This window comes from Grampus griseus, assembly GCF_964374135.1.
Source record: "Grampus griseus genome assembly, chromosome: 9".
In the NCBI taxonomy this organism is placed as follows: Eukaryota; Metazoa; Chordata; class Mammalia; order Artiodactyla; family Delphinidae; genus Grampus; species Grampus griseus.
In genome coordinates this window covers 28,233,875-28,249,787 of record NC_139003.1, presented here as the reverse complement: position 1 = coordinate 28,249,787, position 15,913 = coordinate 28,233,875, and the positions used below count along the sequence as shown (strand labels likewise).

General features: G+C 43.0%; 1 protein-coding gene across 2 annotated transcripts in view; it reads right to left on the bottom strand.

Moving 5' to 3' along the window:
- Positions 1–6,455, bottom strand: part of AASS (aminoadipate-semialdehyde synthase) — a 70,890-nt gene extending 64,435 nt beyond the window's left edge. For both annotated transcript variants that reach the window (XM_082661637.1, XM_082661638.1), the window contains exon 1: positions 6,344–6,455. The gene's annotated coding sequence lies outside the window, so the exon portion shown is untranslated. The remainder of the gene's footprint in view (positions 1–6,343) is intronic.
- Between the last annotated feature and the right edge of the window lie 9,458 nt (positions 6,456–15,913).

The following is a 15,913-nucleotide window of genomic DNA, read 5'->3' as shown; positions in this document are numbered from 1 at the left end:
ATAACCACATACACTCATGTAATACACACATACACGTTTGCAGCGGCAGACCTTCCTCGGGACCTAGGAAAGGAAAGTAGCAGAGGCTGGCCTTCTGCCTTTTATTTGGGAAGCTACTTTCACTTTCATTTTTTGTAGGGAATTCTTGAATCACAATTCCTGACCCTTTGTTTTCAAAGAAATAGAACAATAGTCACCACTGATTTAACATTATATGCTAAGCACTATACTGAGCACTTTACAGACATTATCTCATTTCCTCCTTGTGAAAATCTCATTTAGTAGATACTATTATTAGCCCCATTTTACAGATGAAGAAACTGAAGTGAAATCCAACTAGAGCTGTTGCTTTTAAGCAGAAGCAGAATCCCTAGGGTAATATTCAACACTCAGGATTTTCTCTTCTTTGCGAAAGCCTGCAGATCCACACCTCGTACATCTGACATATGTTACTCTTGCCAGCTCAATTCAGAAATAGATCAGATCCATATGGCATATTATTAGTTCTCGCACAGCATGGGGTTCCTCCATCAACCCCTTTCTATGTGTCACCAAAAATCCTTCCTGAGTCCCTGCCAAGGTAAATTCTAAGTTTCTGGATGCTTAGAAAAAAGATGATTATAGCAGGTCTGATTATGTTAGCAATTGCTTGAACCTTGAAACTTGGTCTCAGCATAGAACTTTCTGGGACCGCCATTCATTTCATTCTCAGGTCATCAAGAAATATGTAACAGTGAGAATTTCTGAATTACTCTGAGGTATGGCACTGCAGGTGTCTGACATTTCATGGAAATGCCCAAGTGGGTTATTCTGGACTTCCCTGTCCTGTGTTTTATGGGCTTTTCCAAGAATATCGTGAAGTAAATGTCATGTATATTTCTGGCAATGCCTTCAAGTGGAAGCAAGGCAGTAAGACTCCGGACTTATTCACTGGCTCAAGTGAGGTTAATTGACAGGGTTGTGTGCTGGTAACAGCTTCTGGCATGAGCAAGGAGAATGTGGAAAAGCAAGAGAAGGAAAGGAAAGAGGAAAAATAAGGAGGAGGAAGAGGTGAGAAATAAGGGGAGAACGAGAAGTGTCACCCAGTCAGGGTTGGAGAACAAGGTCCTTTCCCTGACAATTTCTAAACAGTCTTCCCTTCAACACATGAAGGGCCAATGTTTCAAATGGCATTAAAATAAAATTTTAAAAGATTCTTCTGTATGTTTTTGTAAAACAAGAATAGCACTACAGGGCTTCCCTGGTGGTGCAGTGGTTGGGGGTCTGCCTGCCGATGCAGGGGACACGGGTTCGTGCCCCGGTCCGGGAAGATCCCACATGCCGCGGAGCGGCTGGGCCCGTGAGCCATGGCCGCTGAGCCTGCGCGTCCGGAGCCTGTGCTCCGCAACGGGAGAGGCCACAACAGTGAGAGGCCCACGTACCGCAAATAAATAAATAAATAAATAAAAGCCAGACATTTTCTTGATGAGCTATAATTTGCCCATTGATTATGGGAGAAGTGTTTTGATTTTCTTTCTTTAATTAAAAATAAATTTGGGGTTACTTAAGGTATGCATAGCGTGATGTTAGTTTCTTGTAAAGCAGCAGCAATCCAGTCCCCTGCTCATTTTCATGAGATCCAACAGGAGCAGCATGAAACAATTTTATCTAATTAAATGACCTCAAGCAGTATCTGCTGGTGACTTATCAATCACTAATTATAGCTGAATATTAGAGTCAGAGTGGATGGGAGAAAAGATCATCTCAAACCAGATAATACAAATGAAGGTAGCGTGCCTCATATAAATATGGGATTTCTCATGTTTCATAAACAGCATTTTCCAAGCATCTATGGATGAATCATAATAAAACAGTCTGCTCTTTGGTTGGTATAACTTTTAAATGTAACTGGATCAGGTTACATTTATCTGTTATTGTTCAGGTAGTACTTATGCCAGAAGACAGAGTACTTGATTTGCGCTGGTTTTCACGGGTTAGAGTGGTAGGTGGATGAAGAAAGCTGAGATCTACAGAGAGCTTTGTATCCTTCCATCGAATGTTCAAAAATATTTTAAGTCTCTTCAATCCTTTCCATACTATCAACCTAAACAGAAAACTTTTTAAACCTACAAACCACCTACCAAAGCCAGAACAATGTGCAAGCAAACACAAGAGCTTAAGTACAAAAGAGGGTTAGGCTTGGCCCCTTCTAATTTCTGGTGCTTCCACTGAGACATGTCAAAAGGATTACACATTCAGTATTAAAGAAATTTTAAGGCCAAATCATCTATCTTTAGCCCCCAAAGTGAGAGATGTGCTCTTTGTCCTTATATTTTAGATCTTTGAAATAATTCCACTAGAACATAATTCAGTGACTCACACTAAAACCATCCAATTACATGGGGAGATTTCTCAATGCCAAGTTATTTGCAAATGATCAGGCATACATCTTGGTTAAATATTGAGACACTAAGGATGGAGTAGCCTTGAGCTGACTAAAATAAATAATGAGTGAGAAATGCAAATGTTTTATATCCACACTTCCAGTTTATTCAAAAAGTGCAAGTGTATTTAAAAAGCCATGGTTTCCCAGGAAGCCTTGGTACTATAAATAAGGGTAGGCAGCTGCATGGCCATGAGTCTTGGCCTACACAACATATTTGGCATCCAGAACATAATAATCCTGTAGAGGTCCAAAAGAGTTCCAAATTAACAGAACACCCAGTGATGGCCCAGAACTAATCCAAATACCTCCCAACCCCAAGGCTTGCTAGAACTAGGCTTGGGTATGCAGCAACACTGTCCTCCATACTTTTATTTCCTGTTGCATAGCTACATTATTTTAATATTAAACTCCTTACAAAATAGTTAGCTAGAAGTAAAAACAAGCAGACTTGGGGAGTGCTTATTAGTGCTAAGTAATCTGGTCTGAGAATATTCATATGTTCTCAAGCCTATAAGCTACTCAAAGTCATCCAAAGACATAAGACCTATGAGTCTCCTGGTCTCTAGCCCACAAATGTAGCTTCACTGAGATGGAATGCAAAGTTAGTTCTGAATTGGAGTCTGATCCAAAATGTTTATCTGCATATTTGTCTGTCTCTTTGTTAAACTCTAAATTCTTTGAAGAAATGAATTGTGTTTTCCTCATCTCTGTATTCCCAGTGACCGCCCCATAGGAGAACTCAAGTGTTTTGCGAAAGAATGAAGAAATAAATGAGAAAATTTAAATGAATGTCATAAAGACCAATGTAGCAGAGAAAACAAAATAGACTGATGAATAAGAACAGGAATTCATATCTCCCATCCCTCCAACAATGCCCCACAAAAGGTCTAATCTCTTGCTGAAATCTCATAGACCAATGAATATTTTGAAATGCAAATAAAAATGGTAGCAAAATCCAGACCTGGTTGCTGAGACATTTAACTAGATATGGGGCTCCTTACCTGACTTCAGTTTCCTAATCCAGACTGGAATATAATACTAAAGTCCTTTTCAGCTCTGATGTACTGATTCTATTAAGGATAGTAGTGACTAGGCACTGTGCATTACAAAAGCATTAGAATTTTAGAACATAAATAGGCACTCTGACTCATGAAGATCCAGGTGAAGTACAGTAAACAGGGAGACAAAAATACCAAAAACACTACGGAGGAAGACAGGATATTCACTTAAATTACCTGGATTAACTGCAGTGACTAGGAGCCCAGAGCTTAAAACAGGAGGGGGTACCTCAAAGGAATTCTGACTCCTCTCTTCCACAAATGGCCTGGGTTCCTCAGCTTCCCAGTTACTCTATGACCTTGGTGAGTAACTTAACCTGTCTGTGCCTCATCGGCAAAATGGGAATCATACTATCTACCTTTTAGAGCTATTGTGAAGTTTATTTGCGCTAGTAGGCATAAAGTGCTGAGCACTGCCTTGCATGCCATAAACACTCAGTAAATGTTAAGAAAAAGGCTGCAAGCCTGCCCACTCCTCAAAGGTGAGCACAGGGGCTTCCCTAGTGGTGCAGTGGTTGAGAATCCGCCTGCCAGTGCAGGAGACACGGACTCAAGCCCTGGTCCGGGAAGATCCCACATGCTGCGGAGCAACTAAGCTCATGCACCACAACTACTGAGCCTGTGTGCCACAACTACTGAAGCCCAAGTGTCCTAGAGCCCATGCTCTGCAACAAGAGAAGCCACCACAATGAGAAGCCTGTACATCACAACAAAGAGTAGCCCGCGCTCGCCGCAACTAGAGAAAGCCCGTGCAGCAACGAAGACCCAATGCAGCCAAAAATAAACTAATAAATAAATTTATTTTAAAAAAAGGTGAGCACAACCATCACCACTGACAGAAGACACCACTTTTCCATACTCTGGGTCACACCGTGGGAAGGCCTTCACAATGGCTCCATATTAATCCCTCCCCTTTCTTATTTTTTTAGAAGCCCAGTAAACCATCTCTTTACCTTCACCCTTTAGGCATGAGTGTTCAAGAAAAATAAGTTATCATTTTAATACTGTATTTCACCAAATTTAAAACATGTTTTTTCACATTTTAGCATCCCCAAAATGGGAATGCATCTTATAATTGGTTGCACCTTAATTCTATGAACACGGTAATAATGTTGTTGGTTATTTCCCATTCCAAATGTACAGCATTTCCGTGATTCCATGAATTCCATAGAATTTTTTTGTGGCCTCAGCAAAGAAACTTGCCACTGTTGTAATGTTATCTCTATGAGAAAATTAGAAAAAGAATATTTGGAAAAATGAAAACTTTTTTGTTAAATTGGCATTGGTTACATACCAAAGATCACTTCCAAAGTCCTGAACCAAAATCTGCTAATGATTAAATAGAAGATTAGTTAGTAAAGGGGGAAATTTTTCAATTACAAATAAATCAAAATTCTGATGACGCTGTCACCAGTAACAAGTGAGACTGATAACAAATATGATTTTCTGGAGAGTGGGAAAGTCACTTGGGGACATTGGCTTAACCTTTGTCGTCCTAGCTCATTTTGCAGAACGGCCACCAGGTTACATGGCTAGAAGGTAGTCTGGCCCTAGGTTCACTCAGCTTTATAGCAAAAAAAAGAGGGGCTTCCCTGGTGGCGCAGTGGTTGAGAGTCTGCCTTCCAATGCAGGGGACACGGGTTGGAGCCCTGGTCTGGGAAGATCCCACATGCCGCGGAGCAACTGGGCCCCTGAGCCACAACTACTGAGCCTGCGCGTCTGGAGCCTGTGCTCTGCAACAAGAGAGGCCGAGGTAGTGAGAGGCCCGCGCACCGCGATGAAGAGTGGCCCCCGCTCGCTGCAACTACAGAAAGCCCTCGCACAGAAACGAAGACCCAACACAGCCAAAAATAAATAAATAAATTTATTTATTTATTTTTTAAAAAAAGGGGGGGGGGGAGTTCAAGTTACAAAACACACACACACAGAAGCGTCCACACCAAGTGCCATGGGTTTCTTGGTTTTTTTTTTTCTTCCAATATAAAGTATATGAAAGCCACGTGTCAAAGTCAGTGATGGTTCGGTCCTGTGCATAGCTAGGTCGGCGTAATAACAGCTACGCCTTTTCCACATTCCGATAGCTGACGACCCACAATATCAAAAAATGTTCATCTTTGTTAGAGTCACTAAACACACTCTCTCCCTCTCACCACACCCACTCCCGCTCTCCTAAAATCAGTGCCTAAAAAGCATATTTCTTCCAGAAGTAGTCGGGCCATTTAGTCCCACTGAATTAAACAGGGTAGATAACTGCTTCTAACCGCGCCCCCTCCCCGCGCAAACGCTCACATTGGCCCGCACAGCCCCTGCGGTTTCTCCGCAGTTCAGATGCGCCGAAAGAAATCGGGGTGGGGGGGACCGGGGGGCCGCGGGGAGGCCCCCCTCTCCGTCAACCACCTCCCACAGCTGCCTATCTAAATAAGCACACAGTCCAAGAATTAACAGAGGGTTTGCTCTACAGCTTCAATACCAATGCTTTACTCCCCAGCAACCGCTCCCCACCTCAGCCCTCGCCAAGAAAGAAATCCGAATTGCCATCCCCTGCCTTCTTCCTATACAGAAACTCCGGAGCCGCGCCCGCTGCGCCCCACCTCCCAGCCCTCGCGTGCAGAGAAACGCTAGCCGGGGAGGCCTGGCGAGGAGGCCCAAGCGCTCGCCACCCTCTTCCGTACGCTCGTCCCGGCAAAGGCCGGAGTCCGCAGAGCTCCCGGGTCCCCAGCGGCGCGGGGAGGGGGAGGCAAAGCTCGCCAGCACCGCCCGGCGGACTGGCAGAGCCCCGCCTGCGATCTCCAAATCCTTCTCACAGGCTGAGCCCACCGCCCATCTGCTCAGCCCCTCCGGGCACCCTCTCCCTGCTCACCTCGTCCGGTCCCCGCCGCCTCTGCGCTCCCGGGTCCGGGCTGAGTAGGATCCGAATTCCCAGCAGAAATTGGGATGGGGGCCTTGAGGAGGAGGTGTTTGCTCAACTTCGGAAGTCATGCCTCTTCCTCCGCAGCCAATCAGCGCCCGCCCTGAGGGAACAACCTTCTCCTCCACCAATCCGCGGCGCTGCTAGGTGCTAGGTCATGCCCTGCCCCTGCTCCTCCCCGAAAATCCTCCTGCCTTTTAGATCTCTGACCTACGTCCTTAGCTGGGGGCGTCACGTCCTTCCAGGACTGTTATTGACCAAGTTTGTAAACTATCCATAGCAGGAGACAGGCGGAGACGGAGAAGGACGAAAATAGTCCGGACATTACACGCTCAACAGATGCATGTATCTCCTGGGAAAAAAGTTTCCGTTTCATGTATATCACATTTGCTTAGCGATATGCACTTCTCAAAGCATTTTCACAGCCTCATAACAAGACTGTGAAGCCAGATGACAGTTCTTAAGGCCATTTTAGAGTCCAGCAAACTAAGACTGAGAAATTAAGTGTTGTGTATGCACATCCAATGAATATTAATGTTCATTAATGAATTTACTAATTTGAATAATGAATTTTCATTTTTATGAATAGTGTGTAGCCCCAGAGGCTTTTTGCTCAAGTCAATGAGATGATCAGAGTCGTGCACTTAAGGGAATATGGTCTAGATAGTGTATAGAAGGGGGTCAAGTAAAAGTGATAGTAAAGGGATTTAAAAGGACAGAGTCAACACCACCAGTAAGACTAACAGGCTAGAGGAAGAACTGAAACAAATTTGGTGTTTCAGGCTTGGCTAAGTGGTGATTAGGAAGTTGGTGATATCAAGAACAGTGCAGTAAAACACAGCAAGAAGGGAAGGCTTTAGAGGAGTGGTTAGGAATATGATTTGGCATGTGTAAAGCTAAAGATACAGAGGAAAACCCCAGCTTCCAGAGAATCTTCTCATTTTCTCTGTAATTGGAGATATGAGTGGAGTTTATAAAAATGTTCTAGGTTCAAGATCGTTGACATGAGCATTTAATAGTTAAACACATCTGTGGCAGTATGAGAAAAGTATGTGTTAGAGAAAGTTACAAAAACAGAAAGGAATATTACCCTCTGGCCATTGATTCCCTAGGAAGCCCACAGATGGACTTCAAGTGTTTTTTTCTGCCTCTAGTGCTGAGGCTAGTCTTCACAAAATGCATTTCCCCCTGACCCTCTAGGGCCATTTAGCCAGGACTTTTAAAGAACACTGGACTTTGTCACATATGCGTGAATTCTTAATATTCATTGGATGTGGATACCGTAAGTTTACATCTCAGTCTTGGTTTGCTGGACTCTGAAACTGTTCTAAGAACTGTCATCTGGCTTCACGGACTTGTTATGAGGCTGTGAAAACACTTTGAAAAGTGCATATCGCTAAACAAGTGTGATAGTCGTGAACTCAAAACTTTTTTCCAGGAGATACACACATCTGTTTAGTGTGTCATGCCTAGACTATTTAGCCCAAAGTCTTTCACACAATGTATGAGTTCCTTCAAGGTATGGCCAAAATCAGCCATCTCAGCTTTATTTCAACAGGAGCACCAGCCTGAAAAGAACAGTGAACCACAATCTGTGCTTTGTTATCTCCTAAGGATTAAGAGCCTGGATCAGAATCCTTACTTTTTCCCCTCAAGGTAGAAATCGTGGACAAGTTACTCAGTTTTCAAAAAGGCCTTGGTTTCCTTACCTGCTAATAGGAAAACAATAAGAACTACTTCATGGGGTCATTATGAGGATAAAGCAAGATGATGGCCAAAGTGCTCTGCCAAGTGTTTAGCTAAAGAAACAGGCAATTATTCTCCATTTTCCCAGAATCTCATGCTGTTTACTTACCTGTGGTTCTCTGTAATTCCAACGGGGTACATTAGGAGACATTAAGAGAGTGGGTACAGGGATAAAGAAGGGCAACAAAAGATGGTGATGCACCCCAGGGCTAGCCATAGTGAGAATACCTGTAGGCCTTGATAGGGCCAGGGGAAGAGACAGTTACCAGAACTCAGGAAGAGCCCTAGCTGTGGTGTAGCTGAAGCTATAGGAGGGCCACTTGACAGTGGTGACTTTTGACAGGCATGGAGATGCCTAAGGAATCAATAACCCTGCCCAGAGAGGGAGTTACCTAAGGCAGAGGTCAATAAACTTTATTCTGTAAAGGACAGAAAATTAATATTTTAGACTTTGCAGACCATTACGTCTGTGTCACAGTTACCCAACTCTGACATTTGGAGAGTAAAAGCAGCCATAGACAATACTTAAATGGATGGGCATGGCTGTGTGTCAATAAAACTTTATTTATAGAAATAAATTGCAGGCTAGATTTGGATCGAGGGTCACAGTTTGCAGATGCCCCACCTATGGAATGAATAACCCTACTTCCCTCTCCTGCCCTCCCCTCTCCTGCTAGTGCCTTCTACAAATTGAGCCCAAGGAAAGCCTGAGGCTTGGTACAGTCCATAAAGGTCAGTCCCTCAAGGACAGAGCAGGTACAGGAAGGGGCAGAAGTTCTACAAGGTTCAAAGGAACGTATTCAGCACAAAAGGTATTCAGCAAATGCTTGTTTAAATGAATGATTGGTCACTGTGAATTACTCTGCAAATGGTTGAACACTCGTAGGAAAACTACCAAAATTACATCCCTTAATGGGCAAAGCCAGGAAAGGGTCCTGGATTACGGTGACTCCACCGAGAGACTGGGATGCTCCGTTAGCCTCTCTCTTGCTTTATTTTGAAATCCCATGCACTCCTGACCTGCCGATGAAACATTAACCTGGCAAAAAGAATCCTTCCTTTTAATTCCAAACTACCGCTCAAATGCTTATGGCGTTCAAGAATTTTGCAAAATATGCACATGAGAAAACCTGTTCCTTAAAATGGGGGATTCAAATGTTTTTCATCGTAGTGACATTTGTTGTAATAAGTGTGACAGTTCTCAGAAATTTCTTCACAATGAAGAGACAACAGATGCAAGAAAAACAAGTCTTGGATACACCCCAAGTGCTTCCACAGTCAACTTTGGTAGTCAACCCCTCAGACTCCTTCAATATAGGAGAATTCTTCCTCCACCTACGTGGGGTGCTGAGCCAATACTCCTGAAATTGGAAAGTTGATTCTAGGCCACTCAAGCTGCCTCTCTTTCTCCCACATTCTTTGGCTTTCTCTCTCCCCTCGTTGTTCCTTACTTTGGTTTTGTTCTTCCTGAGAGGCCAAGAGGGTAGCAGTCCAGCATGGGAGCACTGGAGTGAGCCAGACCTAGACTTAATTCCTCCTTTGCCAACTCCCTAGTAAGTCATTTTCCCCCACCAGGACATTGGCAAACATCATAATGTTCTCAAGAAGATTAAGTGACGCACATTCTCAGGATACATGAGCTATCACTGGGGTTTACTGTTTTACTCTGTCTCCTCCTCCCCTCCCCTTTCTTTGTATGCAGAACCCATTTTTAATCTTAAGTGAACTTTGCCATAAGGAGAAAAGAGGTGGACATTTGTTCTATTTTTTTAATTAATTAATTAATTAATTTAATTTAATTTTTGGCTGCTTTGGGTCTTCGTTGCTGCACGCGGGCTTTCTCTAGTTGTGGCGAGCGGGGGCTACTCTTCGTTGCAGTGCGCAGGCTTCTCATTGCGGTGGCTTCTCTTGCTGCGGAGCACGGGCTCTAGGCACGCGGGCTTCAGTAGTTGCACCACATGGGCTCAGTAGTTGTGGCTCGTGGGATCTAGAGCTCAGGCTCAGGAGTTGTGGCGCATGGGCTTACTTGCTCTGCGGCATGTGGGATCTTCCTGGACCAGGGATCGAACCTGTGTCCCCTGTGTTGGCAGGCGGATTCTTAACCACTGCGCCACTAGGGAAGTCCCAAGAGGTGGACATTTGTTCTCTTGATCTCTCAAGACTTTATATCTCTCACATGAACAGCAAATTTCACAATATCACCTATATCAGCCCACCCTAATAAAATATTTGATTATTATAAATAGAACTTTCTTACAGACAGGAAGTACAAAGTCATGTTGTATAAAATAAGAAGTAGTTTAGGAAAGAAAAGTTTCTAAATGACAATTACTATTGTTGCCTAACTCCCAAATTATCTTGGGAATGAAACACACCTTCTTTACCATCAAGGAATTTAAAAATCTGATTAGGTAAGATAAGAGCAGGAACCACCCACAGAAAAATCACAATTCCTGCAAACAGGTTCTGGGTGGAGACAGTGATGTCCTGGGGGATTGTATTTTCCCCCACCCTTAGAAGAAAGAAGCGGAGAAAACTAATTTTTAGTTCACCTCCTCTACCATTACCAGTCCTTAGGGAGCCTTCCTGAAAAAAAATTTTAAAAAAATCCCAAGCCCCCTGGCATTTCCAGGGTCAACATTTGTTGGTTTCACAAAGTCCCCAAGCGTCCATGACCTCCCTCGAGAGTTACTTATGCAAACATAACTCACTGGACACGTTTGCTGTCCATCATCACCTGCTTAGTAACTGTTATTGTAAGTCTACCAGGACTTCTAAATTTTCAGTTACACAACAATGCATTTTATAGATTGAGTGACAATTATATGCCATGACAATGCAAGCATTGTACTGGGGATGCAGATTGTGGAATATATCTCCCTGACCAATAATGGATCTAATATATTCAGATCTAGGAAGAAAATCCAGCGTTCCTCCTCTCAGCCTCATTTGCATGAAAATCTCAAAAGAGAAGATGTCTTAAAGGACTGAGAAAAGATTGGATAAAGGAGGGAGGAAGTATTTAAAGCACAAATAAAATACAAGTGTAGTTTTTCTGGAGTAACTGCAAGTGTAATTGAGCTGGAGACAACCAGCAGGCCAGGAGGAGGAGGTAGGAGAGTCAGGACTTTCTCACTCTAGTCCTAATCTGGGTTAGGGACTGAACAAAACCAATCTTTTACTGTTGTCATCTCACTGTAGACATAGGAAGGAGAAAAGAATATAAAAATTGTTTTTTGCAGTGTAAGAAGTAGCAGCTAGGAAAAATAATCTCAGCATAGACATCAGGAAGCAGGAAGTCAAGTAGAGAAAGTATCCCTGACATTGAACTGACTCTCATGATCACTGCCATCTGTATAGCTCCTCGGAAACAAAGGTAATAGAATTGGAAAGGAAGAGAGAAAGAATATCAAAGGAAGATGTTCTCACTGAATGGTTTAATAATATGGACATTGCCCATGACAGGCACAGGCTTGTCTGGCATTATTATTTATCATTATTGAACGAACGACTCCCAACCCCCTAAAACAAAACAAAGGCAAAAGCCTGAAAGACAAGAATTTACTCCATAAAGAGAGTACTGCCTGGGCCTATATACACAGGTTAACTCCAAATATTTGTTAGCTATTTTATAAACATAGTTTAAATAAACACTTTCCCTACCCTAAGAAGCTAAATGCCTACAATGCCAAGGATGTGCTGAGACAAACACCACAACAATGAATAAACTCTTAGGAGTCCAAGACTTGTGCTCTGTCTTTGGAATCTCAGGTGTCCCCTGCCCGCCCTACACCCACTAGGCCCTGAGGGATCTGTGCAATTTTGTGAAAGTAATAGATTTAGACCGTGGATGAAATAGGCAACTGAAAAAAAAGAATAAAATGAGGAAGAGTGGAGAAAACAAGGATAAAGAATGAAGTGAGTGGAAGGTGAGAGGCCAGCAGCAGAAGGATTACAGCAAAGTTTACTCACTGCATGCAAGTCCCATGAGAAGGAGACAGGAGGATGAGCTGCCACAGAGGACACAAAAGGGTTTCAGAAAGGACAAATATGTCAAAGGTTTGGGGAATAACACCCACATCTCAGAACACCTCTATTGAATTTTAAGAAGGAATTAAGTTCAAGAAACCTTTTCCTGCTAGAAACCACTTCTGCTTCTTCCCCTCTCTTTCTTGGGCACAGGCTGCCTTGCCTGCTTATATCTTCGGCTTCCTGTCAGCATCCTGGCCACCGTGAAAGCTCCATGGCTGGTGGGAGCCTGGCTGTGCCATCTGCTGAGCCCACAACAGCGAAATACCATCTCCCTTGTCAGGAAGGGAACTGCGTTCCTACCACCTAATGGAATTCAGTGGCCTTTGTAATGGGTTGAATGATGTCCCCCAAAATTCATGTCCACCCAGAACCTTGAAATGTGACCTTATTTGGAGGTAGAGCCCTTGCAGGTATAATGAAGGAAAGAATCAAGTTGAGATCATATTTGTTTCCGGTGGGATTAAACTCACTGTAAGTGTCTTTAAATGAAAAGGACACGTGAAGGAAGAAGCCCAAGACAGAAGCAAAGATGGAGTTATGCTGCCACAAGCCAAGGAAACCCAGAAGCCACCAGGAACTTGAAGAAGCAAGGAAGGATTCTCCCTGCAGCGCCTACGGAGGGGCCATGGCCCTGCCAACACTTTGATATCGGACTTCTGGCCTCCAGAACGATGAAACAATACATTTCTGTGGTTCTAAGCCCCCCAGTCATTGGCACTTTGTTACGGAAGCCCTTAGGAACAGCCTTAATCCACCAAAGAGCTAGATTGCCCCCCAATGTTGTGGTGATTGCTCATGTATCGCTGTCTTAGGACACAAAACAAAATAAAATCACGCAATGAATAAAGAAGGTAGAAATATACCATAACTGCATAGGCAGGAATTCAAAGTCAAGGTCACTTCTTTAGATTGATCTTCCAAAGACTGTTTGCTCTGAAGATCTAGAGAAAATGAAGCTGAGCTACAGCTTCCCTGTGAGCTCTAAAATCAATTTGAAATACAGGTACACTGAAGCTGGTTGATTCTACTTTTAAAAGACCTATGCCTATGGATTTTGGAGAAACACCCTTATACCTGCAGTTTCTACAGACTCATTTAGCAAGAGTACTTCATTTACAAAAATGCCTATATGAAAAGAGAATGGTGGAAACAAACATTTTTAACCACTTCATCTCAGACAAGTCTTCTGTAACCCATGTTTCTTCATTAGGTAGACTGATAAAAAGCATATCAGAGAATTGGTGAATACTATCTTGAAAATGGTATTATTGTTATTATTTTACATGGTACACGGCACACTAATCTGACAATGTGAGAAAAAAGTCAGAAAAGTATCACCCTCAGGTGAAACATGACCAGCACCAAAATGGAGAGAAGAGCGGCCAACTTTAGAAATTGTTTTTAAATGAATCGCTGAAGGTACTAAGGAATTTTCCAGGTCTCTTTCAGGAGATCCTGTTGTCCTCTCAAGATCTCTATGGGATACAATAATGTAGACAAACTGTAACTTAATTGCTTGTTTTCTGCCTGAAGCAATGATATGGTAACCCCAGAGCTGTGAGATGCATGGAATCTAAAAAAAAAGGTGAACAGAGTCTTACCTATGAAGGAGAATCCTCTGCTCAGGCCAGCAGTGTCCATATCCCTGCGTTAGAGACACAGGAGAAGATCCAGATGTGGGGGAGCCCGAGATATCATCTGTTGGACTTCCTTCAATAAAAAAGACAAAATTATAAATTCAAAATTAAGTACAAGAATAAATTCTTATTTATACTAAGAAAAGAATTCACGATGGATTATTAGAGCCTTGAAAATTCAGGTCTCATTCTTCTGAGATCTCTTTAGGCAATTTACTAAAAATGTTTACATAGAAATACTTCCTGGTTGCAATTCTGGCTTCCCCTCTCTACCTAGAATACTCTACAGTTCACGTTCCAGTCCGCCCAGCACTCACAGGACTCAGGTAAGGGAGGGGCTGAAGCTGAAACCTGTTTATGCTACATCCAATTCTGCAGAGAGGGTTGTGTCCAGCTGTAACAGAGATTTCCCTGTCCAGGACAGAATGTACTGTCAAGCAGTGACATGAATTTCTTATCAAATATTAATAATAAATTGACATTTTGGCTTTTGAGTTCAACCTGCATGAATCAGTCCCTAAGAACCCAAAGTGCTGATAACAATGAGGGAGCTTGAATGTGGAGACTCTAGCAAATAACGTCATCCTGAGAATCCCTGGCTGAACAACTAGTCACACTGTGTCTTTGACATCTCCAACAAGGACCACTAGCTCCGTAAATACACCTAGCAAGAAATACTAGACTCTTCGCCTTCCTGGACACACACAAACACACACACCCCACAAGATACAGCTCACTCCATTCTTTAAGGATCAATTTTGATCTCAGTTTAAGATGAATTGTACACACACAAACACACACACCCCACAAGATACAGCTCACTCCATTCTTTAAGGATCAATTTTGATCTCAGTTTAAGATGAATTGTACACACACAAACACACACACCCCACAAGATACAGCTCACTCCATTCTTTAAGGATCAATTTTGATCTCAGTTTAAGATGAATTTATATCTTCTGCAGCAGTGCTCAACCTTGGCTGTTCATCAGATTTACAAGCAAGAAAATGCTCCAGTAAGAATGTATACAGGGCTTCCCTTCCCTGGTGGTGCAGTGCAGGGGACACAGGTTCGAGCCCTGGGCCAGGAAGATCCCATATGCTGCGGAGCAACTAAGCCCGTGCGCCACAACTACTGAGCCTGCGTGCCACAGCTACTGAAGCTCACTGCCACAACTACTGAAGCTCACGCGCCTAGAGCCCGTGCTCCACAACAAGAGAAGCCACCGCAATGAGAAGCCTGCACACCGCAAAGAGGAGTAGACCCCGCTCGCTGCATCTAGAGAAAGCCCCGCACACAGCAACGAAGACCCAATGCAGCCAAAATAAATTAAATAAATAAATAAATTTATTTTTTTTAAAAAAAGAATGTATACAAAATAAATTAAAAAAAAAAAAAAGAATGACCAAGTCCAATGGACCAAGGGATAAACGAATGCCTTAATTAAAAAGAGCCACATCATGTTTCCCTGAGACAAGGTGGTAGCAGTGCTGGTCGTGAAATGCGGAGTGGAGGAGTGTTGTGCTTTTTTAGAAGATAATGAGTAAAGTTTCATGCATATTTGGTGTGAGGTACCTGCAGCATATACCGAGGTAAAGATGTTTAGTAACCATGTACTACAGTTACATTCACACATGTCTTCAGCTCCTGGTAAATTGTGATCCCCATGAAGCCAGATAATAGATCTTATTCACATTTATATCCTTGGCATCCAACTCAGGACCTACAGTATAAACGGAGTTCAATACACATTTGGTGAGTGGATGAACAAACAAACTACTGTATGAAGTAAATGAACCAGTGTTTGATAATCTGTTCAGGAACTGAGTCATCGAGACTGAAGCTTTTCTGTACACTTGCCAAGTCCCAAAGAGAGATGAAAATTCTGGTGCCTGAAGCCCTGACACCTGAAAATCCTGATTCCCTTATTTTGTCCACTTGGCTAGCGGGTTCTCCCAAAGACTATCTTCTCTTGGATTCTTGGCTCCCTTATCCTTCATGCTTAGCAATTCACACCACTACCCCTTGCTATGACTGTAATGCTGATTGCTCATCTAGAATACCGTTATCTGTGCCCATATTCTCTGTACTCTCTACTCTGCCTTC